General features: G+C 49.7%; 1 long non-coding RNA gene across 1 annotated transcript in view; it reads right to left on the bottom strand.

Moving 5' to 3' along the window:
* Nucleotides 1-21,411, bottom strand: part of LOC139361065 (uncharacterized) — a 107,978-nt gene that overhangs the window by 55,935 nt on the left and 30,632 nt on the right. The window contains exons 2-3 of the long non-coding RNA XR_011618630.1: nucleotides 12,552-12,801; nucleotides 11,035-11,183 (exon numbers count right to left, since the gene is read on the bottom strand). This is a non-coding gene — a long non-coding RNA (uncharacterized lncRNA). The remainder of the gene's footprint in view (nucleotides 1-11,034; nucleotides 11,184-12,551; nucleotides 12,802-21,411) is intronic.

Raw genomic sequence — 21,411 nt, 5'->3', positions numbered from 1 at the left:
TGAACCAGGAGGGAGGAATGCGGCCCAGGGGAGTAGGGAGGAGTGGGGGCCCTGGGGAGTGAACTATGAGGGAGGCGTGGGGGCCCAGGGCAGTGAACCAGGAGGGAGGCGTGGGGGCCCAGGGCAGTGAACCAGGAGGGAGGCGTGGGGGCCCAGGGCAGTGAACCAGGAGGGAGGTGTGGGGGCCCAGGGCAGTGAACCAGGAGGGAGGTGTGGGGGCCCAGGGCAGTGAACCAGGAGGGAGGTGTGGGGGCCCAGGGCAGTGAACCAGGAGGGAGGCGTGGGGGCCCAGGGTAGTGAACCAGGAGGGAGGTGTGGGCACACAGGAGAGTGAAACAGGAGGGAGGAGGGTGGAGTTCGGCCCAGGGAGTGAACCAGGAGGGAGGAGTGTGGTCCAGGGGAGTGAGCCAGGAAGGAGGAGGGAGGAATGCGGTCCGGGGAATGAACCACGAGGGAGGAGTGCAGTCCATGGCAGTAGGGAGTGCGGTCCAGGGGAGTGAACAAGGAGCCTCTGGGGGTAGCAAGTTCACACACCACAAATACCTCCCAATCCATCCGCGTGCAGGGAGGGGATGGAAACCATGCAGGACCTGCAGCGCTTTCTCCTCGCAGAAGAGGAGTGAGGATACTGACTCATACATGAAATCAGAGCTAAAGTTCTACCACGGTGGGGAGACGCTTCACAGATCCAAATGGGTGCAAAAAGAAGCCAATCATACAAGAGCAGTGGATGGAAAGGGGTCAGAAATTTAAGCCTGTAACAAGCTTTCAGAAAAAACTTCACTTGATCTGCAAGATGACTGCAGCTCTGCCTGATCATTTCTGCAAATGTCTAACTCGCGATGAGCCATCTCAGAGCCATTCAAGAGGAGTAACAAAATCAAAACACCAAGGCATCCTCCGTATTTTAGATAGCCTGCAACAGTATGGAAATAAGCAGCGGTGCCAGAGCTTTCAAGTTTGTTTGAAGTAAATTCCAGCATGAGGGCAGCATCTTTCTGGCTGAAGCAATGAGGTGGGCCCCTGCTAACCGCATGGGAGACCAGCTTTCAGCTAAGGTGATGTCAAGGGTCTGCAAACCATGATCCCCGACCGAGCCTTGGCCAGGGAACCAGAAGTGATTTTTACACTTTGAAGTTTTAACAAAAGAAATATATGTAGAGACTTCTGTGACCCATAAAGCATAACACGTCACCTACCCTGCCCTTTACAGGAGCTTCTAGCTTTGGTGTCAGTTGCAAAGTGTTTCTATAAAATAATGTCACTGATTCTCAAGCATGCCAGGAAAAGTCACACTTCTGAACAACCCTCAATGGAGATGCACCATCCTGTGTGTTTCACACAGATTTTAGTTTATTGAAAGCCAAAATAAGGGAGATAATTCAGCTAAGTATTATAGTAACACAATTTGAGATACTTAATGATGTGTGACAACAGAACAATTGGCATTCCTGTGAGAAAATAAACTAGCTCAAACACAAAATAACAAATCAAAGCATGTTTCAGCCTCTCAAAGTGATCAGTGAAATTGGGAATAACTTTCAGTTAAATGATACTTAAAAAAAAAAAAGCAAAAACAAATACCACTACACCGTCACTCCTTAAATTTATTTAACTACTGCTGCAAAATAAAGTGGAGAGATTTCTTACTGCAGGTCATCGTTACCATGAAATAGACCTCTGTGCAGGCTCAGGCCCTCCAGCTCACAAAGGCAGGGGAAGGGAGGAGAAACGATGGCCAGAAAGAAAGGGACAGGGCGATCATGACCTAATCAGCAATTGTACCCTCCCACCTTTCTTCTGGACTTAAAATTTTGGAGCCATCTGGGTTTACCTTCCTATATCCATAAGTCAGCAAGTTCTCGAAGCCAGAAATCTGCAATGCTTCTGGCATGCTTCTGGCAGCCAAGTCCTCTCGGCCTTCCCCTATGTTTTAAGGCCCCATCAGCTCATCCCTGGATAGTATCAATGGCCTTGGAGCTCCAGTCAACCTTGCACTCCACAGACTCAAGTATGCCAAGAGCCACTCGAGGTTGCCACTGCTATGACCAAAAGCTTTCAGAGACAGTCGCCAGCACTGCACAAATCCATGTAGCTTCACCAGGCACAAAGTGGCTCCAGCATTCCATCCAGTCTGTCTCTGCTACCATAGCTGTGAGTCTATGATGTGTCAGGAAGGGAAGGAAGACACCATGTAGATCATCTCATTTAAGCTTCAGTGTCACAAGGTGGATTTTGTCATGCCCATTTTATGGATAGGGAAAGCTTTAAGGAGGGCAAGCACAAGGCCCTGCTGACACAGCAGCGAGCTCCACAGAGGCCCGGGCGTGACCACCATCCCACGCTCCCTGGGTCCTGATGTCCACTCCTCCCCCGTGGGAGCCTGATCCTGGGTCTGCCTGAATTGCTACCATTCCTAAGACATGACTCACGTCTGCCCACCTCCTCCTCTGTTTCCCACAGCCCAGAGGCATGTGCTCTTCCATCCAGCCAGACATCACACTTCAGCACCTGCACCTGACACCACTTCAGCCAAAAGCTTCTCTCAAACCTCTCCCCACACCTGCCGGTCACACAGGTCTGCACCCATCGCCTTTCTCACACGAATTCTCACGTATTCCTGTGTAGCACCATCCAACTGATTACAGTCTGAGAGGAGGAAGCTCTGTCGATAAGTCCACATTCTACTTTGCTCCCAGCATTCCGTCTTGCATGAGGCAACCAATTAACAGCAAATTCATTTCAGCACAACATTTCCATTTGAAGAAAAGCAGGGCCCAGAGCTCTGGTCATAATTAAAAGCTTGTTTCATTTGTCATTTGAAAATCCATGTACTGCTGCAACAGCAACACTCCCTCCTCACCAGGCTTTGCCTAAAGGACGTCTCTCTTCCAGCGCACGACTCCCATCAGAACCCCGGCAGCAAGAGCCACGCAGGTTTCCCAGTGCCTCCGGCTGCAGCTTCCATGCTGGGCCAGCACTGACACGACGGGAGTGGTGCCCCCAACAACTACAGGATCGGAAGCTGGCTGACTGCTCTGTAGAGTGGAGACATGTTAGTAATCCCTGACATTTCCACTGACAGGCTGCTCAGCTAAACTGGGAAAAATCCACAAAATAGAAAGAACCCATGGGGAGCACTTCTCTCTCCAACCTGGCAGCAAACGGTGGCTGTGCAGACGACCTCTTCGGGAAAACCATCGACTGCATCTCAGGTCAGCAACAGCCCCGCTGAGGGCCAAAAAATCAGCTCCCCCCGGCCCTCACTTCCTAAGGGTCAGCCCTCCCAGGCCACCTCCCCTGGAAGATCAGCTCTGACGCACCCACGACGGTCAGGAACCGGCTCTGGGACTCATTTGCCAGGCTCCTGCCCACCGCCCTCTCTCTTCTTCCTCCTCCATCTCCCTCTTCACTCCCATCCTCCCTCCCCCTTTCACTTCCCTTCTCTCCTTTCCTCTCCCTCCTTCATTTCCTTTCAGTCTTCACCTTCCTCACTGCACTTCCCCACCCAACTGAGCTGACGCATTCTCAGGTCAGTAGAGGGTTTTCTTTCACTCTGTTTTTATTGCAACGATCATTCTTAATGAACAGAAACCTGTTTTGGACCATGTGGATGCCGCCTCATGACCAACTGCTGCCCCGCGGCTTCGTGTCCACTCAGTGTCCTCACGGCGCAGGTGCCCAGCAGTATGGCTGTGACCAGGGGTAGCAACATGGGACATGGGAGAAATATCCCAGCCAAGAGGCTCTGCAAAGCCTTCCCAGCAAACCGGAGCAAGGCCGAAGGCGGTAGGGAGAGCGCCGTGCTCATGATGTAGGTAGTTCAGCTTCGGCAAACTGTCCATCGACTGCAAATTACTTTGTTTCCATGGTTACAAAAGGACCATAAGCATTCTGAAATATGTTCTTGGTTTCATGTTTGCGAAATCTAAGCAACATTATATGAAAAATCACTGAATTCTGCCCGAGGCTCCAGGGGTGTTTTCCTCTCGGAAAGGAGCCCCTTCCGGGACTTGGGATTGAGTGACAGCCTTCAATCACGGTTATCCTGGTGGTAACAGGGAACTCCTCAGCCTGCCGGGAGCTGGGGCCCTCGACAGCCTCACGGCTCCACACACCAGTGTTCCAAGGATCACACGTGTGCAGATAGCAAAGCTTGCTGCACACACGCCAGGTGCTAACAAGCCCCAAACTTCTCACTCATACTTGTTAACCACATCTCTTCTCTCAGTCTCCACAGCGTTTCACACTCTGCCTTTGTATAGAGATGAACCAGGCATCCTGAGCCCCACAAAGATTCAACTTCTTCCGGGGAGAGGGGTGCATCTTTCCATCACGGGGTCCTCACTCGAGCTGGCATAGGATTTGCAGAGTGGGCGAGTCTAACGTTGATTATACTTTCTCAATATTCCCTTCACACCCCTCCAAAAACAAGAGTACTGCCAGCTTCTTACCGAGGTTGTAATGAGGAAAAATATTTTTCTCTTATTTGTCACTTTTTAACGTAATACTAGTGAAGAATGTGACTCTGCATGCACACTGTAAGCACCTACGGCGTGAACATTCTGCTCTCCAGTGACTGTATTCACAGGTCACAAAGACAAAACTTCTCCATAGTAGCCAAATATATATATATTTTAACACGACTTCCACTCATCTGAAAGTCACAGATGTGGCTTTTCCTTCATAAAAAGATCCAAATGATCCACAAGCCAGGTTTAATAAACACGTTGGTCCAGGTGGGAAAATGACCCCTCAGTCTCCGTCCCCTCAAAGACCAGGGCAGCCAGGAAACTGCGCTCTCCAGTAAATGACAGCCGGCAGGATTCCCTAAGTAAGCAACCGGAAGATTCCCATCTCGCAGAGCGCGCCTTTCAACAACAAAGAACAGACTACCCAACTGAGGACTGAGGCAGTAAAGCAACATATTTTCGGCCGGGTGTGGCGGCTCACGTTTGTAATCCAGCACGTTGGGAGGAGGTGGCAGGTGGATCACAAGGTCAGGCGATCGAGACCACCCTGGTTAACACGGTGAAACCTCCGTCTCTACCAAAAATACAAAAATTAGCCAGGCTTGGTAGCGGGCACCTGTAGTCCCAGCTACTCGGAAGGCTGAGGCAGGAGAATGGAGTGAAGCAGGGAGGCAGAGTTTGCAGTGAGCCGAGATCACGCCACTGCACTCCAGCCTGGGCAAGAGAGCGAGACTTCGTCTCAAAAAAAAAAAAAAAAAAAAAAAATTAAAAATGTGTCCTCATGTTTTGGCCTTTGAGACAAAGCCTCTTATTTAATCGAGTTCTGACTGAATTTGACTCACAGTACTCTGGCAGATTCTTCATTTTCTGGTGAGACAGACAAATGTCACAGGGTGAGGGCAATGCCAGCCCTTTCAGGGTCAGCTTTTTGAGGAGTGATATCTGGCAGAACACAACCCAACACCATAGTAGGATCCCCCACCCAACCACTTAGACGCTTTCTGGTACTTACTCTGTCTGCTTGTTTCCCTTTCTTGAATTCAGCTGGGGGGAAAAAAAAACCCAAAAAATTCAAAACCAAAAACAAACAGCCCATGTGTTTTTGTGTCTGAAAAGCTAATACATCCACATCCAACTTTCTAAATGAGACCACGGCAGGTATGATGGTCACCGAACAGTGGCCACTGTTAACAAAATACAAAGTCTTCTGCAAACATGAACGAGTTTCTAGGAATACGAAAGTCAAGGGAATTTACTTCACATATTAAAGCTGTCAAGGGTGCTCATCAAAAATGTACTTAGAAGTTTTCCTTTAAAGTTATTTTTGAAGATTTTTAAGTTGCAATACTTAAAAGCCTCTGGGAAAAGAAAGGATACAGGTATCTGGAAGATTTATACTAAATGGTTTTCATGTCTTTTTGATAAAATTAAATAAGATCAGCCTTGAAGTAATGGGTTCCACTACTCTGAGGCTGTGGATGGAATCCACAACCCCAAGAGACAATTGAATAAACAGCAAGGCTGCACACACAGGACACAGGTAGTGAGCCAGCCTGACTAGTTGTCAGCTTCTGGGTCAGTTCTAGCCAGTTCTGCCGAGGCCCCACTGGAGATGAAAACCTGCCCTTTAGAAGCCTTCAATCCCCACCTTTCAAAATCTAATCCTCTTCAACTGAGGCCCGAGTCCAAAAATCTACTGACATCTTAGCCCTCGTTAGGCCAGCTGTCCCCCAGCCTTTCTGGCACCAGGGATGGGTTTCATGGAAGACAATTTTTTGGGGGGTTGGTTTTGAATTGCAACTCTTCCACCTCAGGTCAGGCATCGGATCCTCATAAGGAGCACCTCCGAGATCCCTCAAATACAGTTTACGATAGGGTCCCAGCACCTAGGAGAACACACAGCTTATGATAGGGTCTCAGCGCCTAGGAGAACACGCGGCTTATGATAGGGCCCCAGCACCTAGGAAAACATGCGGCTTACGAACAGGTATTATACCTAGGAGAACAGGTATTAAATGAGTTGGTAAAGCCAAAATCCACCCGATCTACCACTCCAAAACAAACATACACCACTGCCCAATATTGATGTGAGCCAAAAACATGGAAGTCCTGAGGGCCCACACTGACCACAGCCAGACACCACTTCTGCAAGAAGCAAGCACGCGCCTAGAGATCACCCGTGATGACCCAGGAGAGCAGTTTGAGCAGAGACAAACGTGAAGGAGAGGCACATGGGCCAGGGTGCTGGGTGTGCCCGTCTTTGTGACCTCACTGAGATTGCTGACCTCTGGCCCTTGGTGTCCGTCCTATGGAGGAGGCAGCCCCCAAATCCCTGCCTCCCTTCAGCACTGACTGAGGTGGCTCTGAAGTCTCCCCAGGGCTGAGACTGCTTCCAAATCCTGTTAACTGCACACCCACATAAAAAACAATAAACAAAATATCAAGTATGCAGACAGGAAAAGAAAAGTATGGGAATCCCCCCTGATTCAACAGGCATTTAAAAAGTAACAGGAAAATTGTGATAGTCTTTAAACAACCACCAGCTATCACGTCCTGTTGAAATGTTTTAGCTAATCAGGAATATCTTTACCAAGCACCTGTGTGTTCAGGAAATCAGTTGACAGATTCCAAATAACCTCGGAGCCTGTGACTTGACCCCCACTCACGTGCATCACCTCTCCAGAGGAACGAGCCCTGGACACCATTCAAATGGTGAGGAACAGGAACAAGCGTAGCTTTCCCTCAACACCACAAAACAAGCTCGACCCCTAGAAGCCTGGAGAACAGCGACGTTTGTTTAGATGTTTTCCCACTGACCTTGTCAGAGCAAACGTTTCCATCCCACACTGCCCAGTGTTTTACTCTCCCTGGGATACCAGCAGCTGTCAACTCTCAACAAGCAGGAAACAGAGGCCAAGCTGACAGGAGGCCTCTCTCCATTCCCTACTGAATTCACTCAGGACACGGATGTTCCCAAACACACACGGCCCTGAGTATTCCACACCTGGAGAACATTCAAACAACAGAGAAACTCAGTTTCTAACTTCCCTTAGGGAAAAATATGAGACCCAGAACTTTCCAGAAAATCAAGTGTGGGAGGAAGCCACTCACCTCTGGCACTTCCTAACCCTGCCTTCCCGCAGGTGCTCAGGAATGCCCCCGCAACAGCCCCGTCCACCCGGGATGACAGCAGGCCTCAGACAGCCAGCACCTGGGCAGCTGGGAAAGCAACCCCAGGGTGAAAATGCCATCCCAGGCACCACTTCCCGGAGCCCCTCAGCAAGAAAAACAGAGGCAGGGCAGAACCGAGGGCTGACTGGAGGCTGGGGAGCCACAGACCCGCACAGCTCAATCGTCGGACATGCTCTTCTGTGGACAGAGCCCAGGGAGAGGCCAGCACAGAGATCCTCGTGCCAGCTCCATGGGCCAGCGTCCTCCAGGGCTGCAAGTTTGTGATCACAGCTTCAGAATTTGGTTCCAGAATCTTCCGGAATCAAAGACACACCAAACTGTAAAACTGCCAGGACAGCAGGGCCCAGGAGCAGGCTCAGGGGAGGACCACGTAGAAACCCCACACACAGCACACACGTGTGCATGCTTACTCCACAGATGCCATCCCTTCACCCAATACTATACACGCAAACGCATGTATGCACTCCATACACACCCTCAAATACCCTCACCAAATGTGATGCATGTACACACTCCACACACATCCTCAAATACATACGACACACATGAACATGCTCACTCCACCCACACCTGCTAAATACACTCACCACACATGCACAAACGTGACACACGTGCACACTCATTCCAGACATCACACCCCTCACCAAGTACACAGGTGCACACGCCCCCAAGTCCAGAACCTGCAGACTCCACAAGCTTTGGTTTCCCCCACTGTTTCTCTCAGCACATGAGATCCACACACAGGTGTCATTTACTGACATCTAACACCCGGGGAGGCCCTTAGACAGAACTGCAGTCACAAGTCGGCTTCATTCAGGCATTCATCACCAGCCTCCTGAAGCCACCTCCTGTCCCCACGGGGAGCGGGGGCCGAGACCGGAGACATCACTGGGCTTACAGATCCCCAAGGCTGGCAACCCAGAGAAATCAAGAGGGCTCAGCCACGGCCCTGGAGGGAGACGGGTACTGGCTCAGGTATGCGAAATAGGAGTCCTCATTTCCGTACAGTGTCACCTATGACAGCATAAGGTGAAAGCCAGTGGTTTGGCATTCCTGGGATAGACAGTCCTGAAATTACAAGGGAAGCTTTTTACTCCTCCCCTCTGAACACATGAGGTCCATGGTCCCCTCACATCTAACACTGGGAATACGAATCAGTGACTCCTTCTCCACCTGAGGACCACCCAAGAGGATCCACACACCTGCTACAACAGCGGCACCGCACCTGGTCAGCAGGGGAGCAAAGCAAATCCCACCTTTATGACTAAAACTGGATTACCCCGACACTGGCAGCCTGCAGTGTGTATATCCTCAAGCCCCCACATCTGCACCACCTGCAAGAGGAACACAAGCCCTTAGTCCCAGGTTCTCAGGACGGCCTGTGAGGTGGATGCTGGCACCTTCTCATCTCCCAGTGGAGAGGAGAGAAGGCCAGGGTTAGGACTGGTGTATCAGGAGGGTCGGGGTTCAAACCCCATCTGCCTCACAAAGCACCCCTTCCCGTTCAAGTGACTTCTATCATCAGCCTTAAAATGTACCACAGTTACCAGCAATTCTGAGTGTTGTTCCTTAGGACGTCATAAGCAAACATTTTGTTAGAAATATTTTGCCAAATCTGCTTTCAAAATCCTATGTTATGAAATGACAAATGAAAATTTGAGCTATGAAATAAAGCACATAGTTAAATGAATCCCAAAATGACTATCGCGAAGGAAACTTTAACTTGAAGTGAAAAATATCCTCTAAATGACATCAGCCAGAATTATCTTCAATCATTACTGATCCCACATGCTTCATGAATTATACAACATCATCTCAGATATGAACTTAAAACCATTAGCTGAATGCACGTTTCAGCACAACCAAAGTTCTGCTATAATAAGCAGCACAGGCATCTCTGGAAAGGATTTTAATTGGGACTACAAACGATGCGCACGATTGTGGTAAGAGGTTTCATGCTGGCTGTTCTCCAAGGTGTGACACAGAGAAACACCACTAACCTCGAAGACACCTGCTGCTTTGTAATGAGATGAGAGACGATGTGGACGGACTACTGTAAATATTTGAAAAGGAGAAACAATGCAAGGAAAGAATCGTATCAGTTTCCCTTTACATTCATAGAAAAAAAAGATTTTTCTTTTCGGATGATTTAAAAAGACAATGACATTTCTGGATTTTTTTTTTAACTTTTCTTTCTGAGACAGGGTCTTGGCTCTGTCACCAAGATTGGAGTATAGTGGAGCAATCGCAGCTCACTGTAACCTTAAGTGATCTTCCCACCTCAGCCTCCAGAGTAGCAGGGACCACAGGCACGCACCACCACACTCAGCTAATTTTTCTGTTATACAGATGGGGTCTTGCTATGTTGTCCAGGCTGGTATTGAACCTCTTGGCCTCAAGTGATCCTCCTGCCTTGACCTCCCAAAGATTTAGCCTAAGCGACCATGTGTTATCAGAAAATAGACATTAGAGCACATGCATTTCTATAAGATTTTCTACCTCTTTTCACTGGGGAAAAAGGTAACTTGCCTCCAAGGGTCGGAGACAAAGCTGTTACTGCAGACAAGAACGCTGTGCATTCCGGGAACCGCTACACCACGAGACACGGCCGTGCACCCTGGACGCAGGAGTAACAAACGAGGCTAGCACAGGCCGATGTTGGCCCTCTCCAGAAGCAGGCCTATCCTTCTTCCTCTCCTCAGCCCCCTCCTCTCCCTTCAGGCCTCAGTGGCTGCTGACAGGGGAGAGGCCACAACTAGAGAAGGCTCTCAACTCCACCAGGGACAGGAGCCCAGGACCCTGGGGACACAACTGCTGCCCTCTGTGCCCACCTCCTTCTGGTCCAGCCTTCTCAGGAGCCAGACGTGGCCACTTTGACGCTCTTTCCCTTCTGTGGCTCCTACAAAAACCAGTTCAGCGAGCCCAGGCTGCCTCACACTCCAGGGACACCCGGCACAGGCCCCCTTCATGACCTTATCCAAGCTCCCGGGGCCAGAAGGGTCTTGCAATGTTTCACTTTCCAGTTGAGCATCCCCAGCCTGAAATCCAAAGTGCTCCGAAGAGCATTTCCTTCGAGTGTCATGAGGAAGTTCAGAATGTTTCAGGTTTTGGAGCATTTTGGAGTAGAGACTCTCAGCCTTAATTTGAACCTCTTCAAGGAAGTCACACACTGAAGCCCCTGATGTCCACCCTACACAATCCCAGCACACCCTCTAAAGTCCTCAGCAACAGATTTTCTTTCTTCAAAAATAACCACAAGTCACAAACTCACACGCAATCACAGAAGGGGGCTGTGGACACCCGCACAGACGATGAAATTTAACTGTCACATTTTTACCTGGGTAATTTAAAATTTTTCCTCAAAACACACCTGTTTTACTGAGTTGCATTTTAAGGTGAACACACACAAATCATTTCAGGGAAACCAACGTCACTTTGGGCTGCGTGTGGTTTCTTGACTCCCGTGAATAACTCAGCGTTCACCCTCATTTCTGGATAAGGGAGAAGATACAAAGAAATCTGTTAAAACAAAGACATGAAAAGAAGTTTAAGAAGGGTTTGAAAGGTTCCTCCTGTCCCCCTTGGAGGGGAGAGGAGGACGCCTGGAAAGCTCACGGGGGACAGGAGCACAGCCTCCTCGGTGTGCCATGGACGCCGCCTCGCCAAGGGGAGAGGATGATGCCTGGAAGACTCACAGGGGTGGGAGCACAGCCTCCTCAGTGCTTTCTACATTCAGCAGCTTCAGAAATTACCGTAGAAGCAGAACACATGAGAACTGAGACTGGAAGATCCCAAAGAAAGGGGACGAGGGGTCAAAAAAAGCATTCGATCATTACCAAGGAGCGCGGGCATGAAGCCGCTTCAAAGACCATGTGAGAAGTCACTCATAGGCGTTTCAGAAAATAAGGGTAGCGCGAGATTGCTCGATCAGCTCAAACAGCCTGCCGTCCCTCAGGCCATGAAGTCTCTGAGTTGAGCCTCTCAGTGAGCAGAAGTCACTCGCATCTCTGCCAGAGAAAGTACTACAAGCCGACACAAAACCTCATGAAACCTGGGCTTCAGCCGGTCGACAACAGTGCGTCTGACATGGTACATCCCTCCAGATGGTTAAAGACCCCAGGGGTTTATCAGACAACCTCAAAGGGCTGTGTCTGTCCAGCCCCCTTTCCAAGTTCTGGAGGATTTTTCCTGATGTACTATAAGCAGCATGCTCCAAAAGAGACGTAATTAACTGGCTGGGGGTCCTCTTAATTTTGAAATTAGAAACACACTTGGCCAGGCACGGTGGCTCATGCCTGTGATCTCAGTACTTTGGGAGGCTGAGGCAGCTGGACTGCTTAAGTCCAGGAGTTCGAGTCCAGCCTGGGCAACATTGCAAACTTCCATCTCTACAAAAAATACAAAAATAAGTCAGGCATGGGGACATGTGGGACATGTGCCTGTGGGTCCTGGCTACTCAGGAGACTGAGGCAGGAAGATCGCTTGAGCCTGGGAGGTTGAGGCTGTAGTAAGCTGTGCTCACACCACTGCCTGGGCAACAAAAAGGTTTTTTTTTGCCTGTCTCAATAAAACCAAAGAGAAAAAGAATTATATACCTGACTAGGCCAAAATAAAAGAGGCCTTGTGGAACCACCTGAAACACAGCTGCAAATTCTGGCAGGGCCTCCCCTGGCTTGATTTGTGGTGAGTGTAGGACCACTCTGAAGGATAGGACCCCAGGAACCTTCCGAGACTAGACCTTACAGTACAACTTCCCTTCGCTGGATGGAACACTGGCCTTGGAGCCTAGGACACCCTGGGGCAGTGCCACCATCCTGAGGCCACCATGGCACAAGGAGGCCCTACCATCATGAAGCCTGGGACGTCCGTCAGAGCAGTGCCACCCACCTGAGGTCGCCATGCCAGGGGAGCCTGGACATCATGAAGCCTGGGACATCCTGAGGCAGTGCCACGAACCCGAGACTGCTGTGACACAAGGGGGCCCTGGTGCCACTGAGAGGCTGCACAGCAGGTCCAAGGCCAGGCCAGGAGTGAAGAGGCTCCACATCCTTTCCATCCCTCCAGCTGAGTCCACAGACGTCTTGGAGCAGAAATGCATCACCCTCAATGTCCACGGGTAAGTTTTTGGCCACAGAATCTGGAAGCATAAAAGATGGTTCTGGGCTGGTTGGTTGTCGACTTGGACCTGTCCTCTTTCCACACAAAACCTGGCTCACACCAAGCAGCGTCTACGTCCTGGAAGACCTGCTAAACACAAGTGCAGTTACAAAGCAGAGAAACTGGAGGGGGCCGGGCTGTGCTCCAGTGGCACCAGCGTTTCTCAGGAAGACCCCGGGCATTACAGGGTCCAGGACAAGGGCTTCTTGGGATCCAGGACATGGAACAAGAACCCATTCCCCGGTCCTGTTGAATGTGAATTGGCTAAGGGCCGATTCCCTCCCTCGGAGGACTGAGCACTGCCCCACAACACATACCAAGGTAATAACAAGCCCGTTACCAGCAGGAGGCTGGTGATGAAGACGTGAGGACCAGATGAGCACAAGGGATCCTGACAGATCATTCCTGGCACCGAGCAAGGGGCGGACAGCACCCCCTGTTCCTGATGCATCAGCCCTGGCACTGAGTGAGGGGTGGCAGCATGGCCTGTGCCCCTGCAGATGCAGAGGGATGTGAGGGGGGCGCAGGCTGGGCTTGGAGGCTGACTCAACCACCTGCGCTTGCAGTTCCGTTCCTCATGGCAGGGAGGCGAGGCACAGGCAGCATTAGGGCTCACCTTGCCCCCGGGCTGCACTTTTTCCTGCTTATGAGTCGTGCTCGCTTTACATGGACAGGCAGAGCTATAATAAAGGTTCCCTGATTATTTCGCTGCCTACATAAAGGGCTTTCAGAATTCACTTCCATCCTTAGGAAAGGGGGCCAACACCAGCCTGTCTCCCTTAAGATGCAATGTCTCATATGGGGAAAAAAAATCAAGAGAAATCAAATAAAGGCCATAAAATACATCAGTTTCAACATGAAAATTTAATAGTACGCTTTAAATTGAAGATGAGTTAATTCACATTTCCAAACCTCTGAAAGCACGGTTATTGGGAGGGAGTGGTTTGCAACACACAAAGGCAGCTCCGTAGAAGGGCCCAGGCTGGATGAGGGCTCAAACACCAGGGCAAGGAGAAAGTCTGAATAAACTTTCTCCTGCCCTGCTGCTGTCCTCTTCCAAAACACACTGGTTATCTGTCAGTTTAGAACAAGGCCTAGGGAGGTGGGAGGCAGGCCTGGGAGGGTCACCTAGCAACCAAGCTCCTCACCCACACAACCGCACCAGGCTGAGCTGAGCAGTACACACAAACATGACTAATTCTCCCCAGAAAGAAGACGGAAGGCAGCACACTGCCACGCCAGGCGCCCTGCAGGTGAGAAGACTGAGGGGGGCCAGAGGTACCTTTAATCTTGCTTGCATGGTGGAGGGAGGGGAATAATGCCACTCACTTGAGTGTTGCACAATTCTTTCTAGCACTGAGTGGCAGAAAACAAAAATTATAGATGCTTCCTCAGAGAAATGTTTCTGAAGAACTGAACATAAATTATGTTCAGGAAATAGCATTATGAATGCCTCAAGTGCTTCTGTTTTTAATAATCCCAGAGTAATTCTATAAACCCGGGAATCAGTCTCACCCAACTCCAGGATCACGGCCCAGGTGACGTGGGCACGCACATCCTGAAGCTCCAATGCTTAACTAAAGTGGGGCAAGCGAAAATGATCCTGGGTATTTACACGGACACAGGAAGGTGGCTGAGCCCCAAACCCCTAAACCAGGAAGACCAGCATCCTTCAGGGGCCTCACCTCTGTCCTTTCCCAGCCTCTGGGAACCACCACTCTGCTCTCTACTGACACAAACGCTGCTCCACGATACAACCATCTGACCTGGCTGGGATCCAAGTACCCAAGTGCAGGATTGTACATCAGACCAGTGAAGCCAGGAGTACAGCCACTGAACGGCAGTTTTCCATCCCACGGAAACCGGCCTTGCTAGGGGCTTCCTTGGGGACCACCGACCTCACGCCACCACCCCTCAACTACTTCAACTAACTTACATCATGGCAGAGGCCTTTCCAGACAGACCAGCCCTGCCCGAGTCCTGCTTCATGGCAAACCCTCCAGGCAAACGTCCTTGGCCTCCCCTCCGGGAGGCTGTGCTTGGAAGGTGCCCTCATTTACTTCTGTGGCTCTGAGACATTTAACTAGAGCCCAACACACCTCTTCCTGTTCACATAGTATTGAGTTAACAGATTTTTATGAGTCAATTTTCACTGGGAAAAACACCGTTTCAGGAGCCCCAATGACCACAAAGAAAATGTTTTTACCTCCCCTTACATGACGTTGGCAATGCCAGGTCCAGAAACGTTCTGGATCTCAGATAATGGCATATCCACTCATGGCAAGTCTTGGTCTTGTTTCACAAGCTATCAAATGCTGCCCAGAAGCAGGAAAAACCCCACAACGTGGCAGGGAGGGGCGATCAGCGTGAGCTCTAAGGCCAGACCACCCAGGTCTGCTGACAGCGTGGCGAGGGGCAAACAGTGCAGGATCTAAGGCCAGACCACCCGGGTCCCGCTGACAATGTGGCTTCAGGAGTTTCCTAAACCCTCTCCTCTCCAAGTTTCATGTCAGAAAAATGTGGTGATAACCGTGTCCACCTCGTGGGATGACGGGAACACACACAGTAACAGTGTCAGCAGGTGTCTTGCTGGGCACCTGGTGAGGCCACACTGCTGTAGGTTGCCCCACGTGAAATCCAACTCGTTATATATGTATGTATGTATGTATGTATGTGTATATATATATATACACACACACATGTATATGTATATACCCCAAACCTACAACCCTATAAAGGTCATTAATCCTAGTTATCCTCAAGGCATTGAGGGATCGATAATGAGCCATCCCCCTGCTGCTGACCTGCCTCAGCCCCACCCTCCAGAAACCCCGCATCCACACCAGCTACACAGGATGAGGCCAGGGAAGGAGCAAGACTGTGTCTTGAGAACTTAAACTCTGGGAGCTGAGTTAAATCAGTGCTGCTCAAATCTTGTCACCAACTATCTTGTTAAATTGGGAGATTCCATCTCTGGGGATCTTGAGGGAACCTGAGGCTCTGCATTGAGTGGGGTGAGCACTCGTGCTGGAATGAGATGGCAGGGAAAGCAACCGAATCTGGGGTCGCAGCTGCCTGAGGCTTGGGTCCCACCGGGAAAGTGGCACCAGGGCCCTCAAGACAGTGGCGGAGGTCCCAGGAGGCAAGTCCCGGTGCAGAGACTCATGGACCAAAAGCTTGCTCCAGGGCCAGGAAGGGCTGCTGCGCTGACAGCCATGAGGCAGGCAGCCTTCGAGCTCCTCCAGCTGCCATCCTGCAGGCAGGGAGGACAGTGCCCAGACCACCCCAGGGCTCCCCCAGCCTTCCAGGCTGGTACTCTTACTCCAGCCACTGACAAGAGTTCCTATGTTCCATGCTAGGTTGAAACAGTGCCCCAGGCCTTGGGTCACATGCACCCTCCTGCAGGGCCACTCCTACCCAACACCTGGGGATGGTTATTCCCACACATCCCCAACTCACAGCAAAACTTAAAAATGAAAGTCGGAAGATACAGCCAGAAAACCAATGCTCAAGAAGCAACTCCAGAGTGACTCTTCCTAGAGCTATTGCTCCTGAACATCTTTAAAAACATTTCCAGGGTGACTTCCTAGAGCTATTTCTGTTGAAAATCTTTAAAATTCTTCATTTCAAAATTAGCTTTTATTACACTGTCTTCCCTATTCTACCAAGACTCTAGAAAACAAAACCATTACAAATTCCAATTCTATCTTATAGCAAGTTAGAAATACACATGCTTCCTCAAAGGATTCTCCGTGTTTCCTTGGCGATATCCTTTCCATGCCCCATGCTACTGCCTGCAACAGGGAAGGCTTTTCCAACCCAACCCAACCCATCCCAACCCAACCCAACCCAACCCAACCCAACCCAAGGGCCCTGAGACAGGCCCCTAACGAATCATCTACAAACTCCTGAGACAGGCTTGCCCTAACGAATTGTCTGCAAACTCCATCTTCCATTAAAAACAGTACTGAAAATGAGCATATTACCGCTTTTTAAAAATTACTGTAAAGCGGACAGTGTTCAGTTCTGTGAATTTCGGCACAAATATTCCCATAATCATCATCACACAAGCAGAACAGTCCAGCAGCCCCAAACCCACTCACGGGGCCTCATAAGCATACCCTCCCATTCCCAGCAACCACCGTCTCTGTGTTCTCCCATCCTCCGAGTCTGTCTTTTGCGAGTGTTGTGGCAAAACACTCGCAAAATCACGATTTCCTGGGCATCGTGCTTGGAGGTGCACCCACGGTGTCCTGTGATCAACAGCCAGGCCTCAGGGTTGCTGGATGTTTATTATTCCACGTATGGCTGTAGCACATTGTAACCTGTTTTGGGCAACTATAGACAGCGCTATTAACATCTGGGCACAATTTTTCTTAAACATCAGCTTCTGTTTCTCTAGGGTAAATACCCAGGAGTGGGGTCACCGGGCCCCACGTTTGTGTGAGTTCAGTTTTATACGAAACCGCCAAGTTGTCTGCACCCTGCTGAACCCCAGCATCGCACAGGAGTCTCGACTGCCTGTCCTCACCAGCACCTGGGGCTGTCGGAAGACCTTAGTCAGGCGCTCCAGCAGGGGTGTGAACAAATTCGCTGCGGCTTTGGTGCACATCTCGGTGCAACCAGTCACGCTGAAGGTCATTTCAGATGCTTTCAGGCCATCCTCCCATCCTTCTCAGTGAAGCATCTGTTCAGGTCTCTTCCCGCTTTTAAGTCAGGTGGTTTGTTCTCTGTCATGAGCCGTGGGAGTCCTGTGCATTCTGGATATGAGTCCTTTGCCGGCTGCATGGTTCATAGACATCTTCTCCCCATCTATCGAAAATGTGTCTCTTCAATTCCCTAGGGGTGTCTTTTATATTAGAAGTTTAATTTTGATGAGTCTTACTTACTTGTTTTCTTCCTTGATTATGGATCATGGTATCATGGCTAAGAGCTCTCACCCTAGGTCTTGACAATTTCCAATTTCCATTTCTTCTACAGGTTTTGTAGTTTGGTATTTTACATTCAGGGCTATGGTCCACCTTAATTTTCATACAGGAATTTCTCCCTGTTTTCACTCTTTTACATACAGCTGTCCCATAATTCCAGCACCATTTGTTGAAAAGACTCAAATTCTACTGAACTGCTTTTGCATCTTTGGGTCTGTTCTGGACTCCACTCTGTCAGCTGACCCGTGTGTCCATCCTGAGCATAATTTGACTTTAGTGGCCGTGTCTGTGAAAAAAGTAATTCTGTCTGGAAACAAAAACCACATTAGAAATGCTCTAAATAAGATTCTTCCTCTTGTCAGGAGAGCAAAGCCACCTCCCCAAGCAGAGGTGAGGCCTCGACAGCTCCCAGACACAACCTTAACACACAATGGAGAAGGCAATTCATTTCAAGGTAGTTACCAAGGGCCACAACGTGAGACCAGCATAGCCGTGAAAACTGCAATAATTTCACAATAGAATGAAATTCATAAAGAACTGCTGAGAAGCGTGTGATAAGTTACATAAATCACTGTTCCTTAAATTCTGACGGTTGACTAGAACAGAAATAGCTTCACGGTACAGTTCAAAGAGGAGAAAGGTAGGTAGGGGTGGTTTCCACACCACACAGGGCCTGCAGGAAAGGGACACTCTTCCTCTAAACAGGAGGTCCCGGGAGTGATATGATAAACCATGGTGAGAGGCACGGAACTGTGCAAGCCGGAGTCGCGGCCTTTGCCCCACCACGGAGCCTGTGTCCATGAACGACGAGGCTCGAATGTCAGGCTGAGGCAACCGAGGCAGTTATCAGGGGACAAGAAAACGAGCTCATGGTGGAGGCAAAGGTCTGAAATTGAGCAGCAACTTCGAGTCAAGTGGGACAAACTGACTCAAAATACAGGTTCCAAAAACCACCACAGCAAGCTGTTCCTCGGCTCTGGAAAGGCTAAGTGACTAATGCCCACATTGAGCATCTGCTCCCAGAGACGACCCTGGTGACCTAAGGCCCAGCTCCTCCAAGCCCGCGCCGAACCTCATCGAGGAACTTTGCTGGCATCTTATGGTACATTGACATGTTCCCTTAAAATCTGGTATTTCATCAACAATGCAGGCGCCAGCTTTGACTCATTCACATTTCGATTAAACAAGATAATTTACACCCTGGCCATCCCAGGTAAGAGGTTTACTACAATCTTTAAACAGAGCCAGAGGCTACAGTCTGTTCCTACACAACACCATGTCTCTACAAGTTCGATGGGTTTTTACTTTCTATGTCTTCACTTGCCTAGTGCTAGAAAGCAGATTAAAAACAGAAGGAACCCAGAAACACTCTTGAATGAGGCTCAAATATCTTGCAGTCATCATCGTGATGAGATGTTTATTAAACAGAAATGTTCTCCACTGTAGAAAGCAGCACACATCAACACACACTGGTAACTGTCGCCAGCGTTCCAGATCATCTTCCCTTCCATGGCCACAGTGCAGAGCAATGAACCACGCACACCTGCAGACCCACAGAAAGCGCGGTGACACGGCCGATTCTTGTAGCGAGCAGACCAGGGTGCACTCAAAGTGCATCTCTTTCCAGAGGGCCGCCACGGAAAGTTACACATTTATTCCACGAGTTAATGGCGCTGCACCAAACATTTCTGTAAGATTCTCTGAGCAAGCTTTTCCTTCTGCCTAAAATGTCCTGACACAAACTGAAAAAGTTCTTGGAGCTGCCAAAAACTTCAGTATCCCCTTAACTATTGTCATGCACATCCGTGTGAAGAGACCACCAAACAGGCTTTGTGAGCACAACATGGCTATTTATTTCACCTGGGTGCAGGCGCGCTGAGTCTGAAAAGAGTCAGCGAAGGGAGGTAAGTGTGGGGCCGTTTTATAGGATTTGGATAGGTAAAGGAAAATTACAGTCAAAGGGGGGTTGTTCTCTGGCAGGCAGGAGTGGGGGTCACAAGGAGCTCAGTGGGAGAGATTTTTGAACCAGGATGAGCCAGGAAAAGGAATTTCACAAAAAAAAAAAAAAAAAAAAAAAAAAAAAAAAAAAAAAACAAAAAAAAAAAACCATCGCTTAAGCAAGGACCGGCCATTTTCACTTATTTCTGGTAGAATGTTATCAGTTAAGTCCAGGCAGGGCATTTGCACTTTTGTGATTCTTCAGTTACTTCAGGCCATCTGGGCATATATATGTACAAGTCACAGGGGACGCGATGGCTTGGCTTGGGCTCAGAGGCCTGACAACTATAGTCTTTACTTTTAAGGTGTGGGGTAAGATCATATAATCCTCAACTAAGCTCCTGAAGCTGTGTGTGGCATCCAGCAACAGCACGTTCCATTCCTGGATTACATTTGACTCAAGAGTCCACAGTGAGAACGATTTCTGGTGAATGAAACACCAGGCAGGAGAGCGATTCCGCTGGGCAGCTCTTCACACACAGCCCAGGAGCTGGGGGGAAAGGAAGAGGCCCACGCGCGTCCACCGTGCTCACGCCCCCTTGGAATGCACCCCACTCCTAGAGACCCAGACCCAAGGGAAATCTGACGTGAAAAGGGACAAACCCTCACTTTGGCAGAGGGACAGGGACTCGAGGCCACAACTTGACCTCAGAGCAACACAAGTGCAGACACAGCACCCCAGGACACCCTCTCCACCCAAATTCAAGGAGGAAAACCAACGCCCTGCCCCCTTGCGGAAACCCTCGGCTGCTGGAGCAGATGCCTGCCGGCATGTGCAGCCTCTCCCAACCCACATTCCTGGCTCACCAAATGTGCCTCAGCCCTGGCACTGCTCGCCACACCCACAGGTGTGCCAGGAGGGGCAGGTCCTAAGGTCTCCATTGCACCAAAGCCTGCAAGGCAAAGCGGCCGCTCCCTCCAGCAGGAGTCCAGAAGCACGCACTGCACCAGCGTCACAGCGTGAGAATTCTCCCCTGGGTCTCCGAGTCTCCAATCTGTTGCCCGCCAGGGTCTTCTGCCAACGGCAAGGCCCAAGCTGGGCGGCACATTTGGTTCTCACCATTTCCCTTGTCAAGATCAATACTGCAAACATATCCAGTTCATCCTGTCACTAAAAATCAAATAATCCCCCATCTCCATCACAGATGACGCAGTCAGGTTTCCGTTACCGGGGTGTTTTTTTTTTCTATTTTGAGATGGAGTTTCTGAACGTCACCCAGGGTGGAGTGCAGTGGCGCAATCTCGGCTCACTGCAACCTCTGCCTCCCGGGTACAAGTGATTCTCCTGCCTCAGCCTCCCAAGTAGCTGGGATTACAGGTGCCTGTCACCATGCATGCCTGGCTAATTTTCATATTTTCAGTAGAGACGTGGTTTCACCATGTTGACCAGGCTGGTCTGGAACTCCTAACCTCAGGGGATCCACCTGCCTCCTCCTCTCAAAATGCTGGAATTACAGGCTTAAGCCACCACGCACAACCATTACTGGTGTAATTTCTAAGCCACTCTCTCACACCCACTCCTTTTTTTTTTTTTTAAAGAACCATCTTTATGGCTATATTTTTTCCAAGAGAATCAGTTATCCATTTGAAGTACAAATAAGACATTGTGTTTAAAAACCAAAAATGCCAATTTGCACACAAGTCTCCAAATACCCAGTTGATTT

This window comes from Macaca nemestrina (assembly GCF_043159975.1).
Source record: "Macaca nemestrina isolate mMacNem1 chromosome 4 unlocalized genomic scaffold, mMacNem.hap1 SUPER_4_unloc_6, whole genome shotgun sequence".
Classification (NCBI taxonomy): domain Eukaryota; kingdom Metazoa; phylum Chordata; class Mammalia; order Primates; family Cercopithecidae; genus Macaca; species Macaca nemestrina.
The sequence above is the reverse complement of the archived record's forward strand: the minus strand, read 5'-3'. Positions and strand labels throughout refer to the sequence as shown.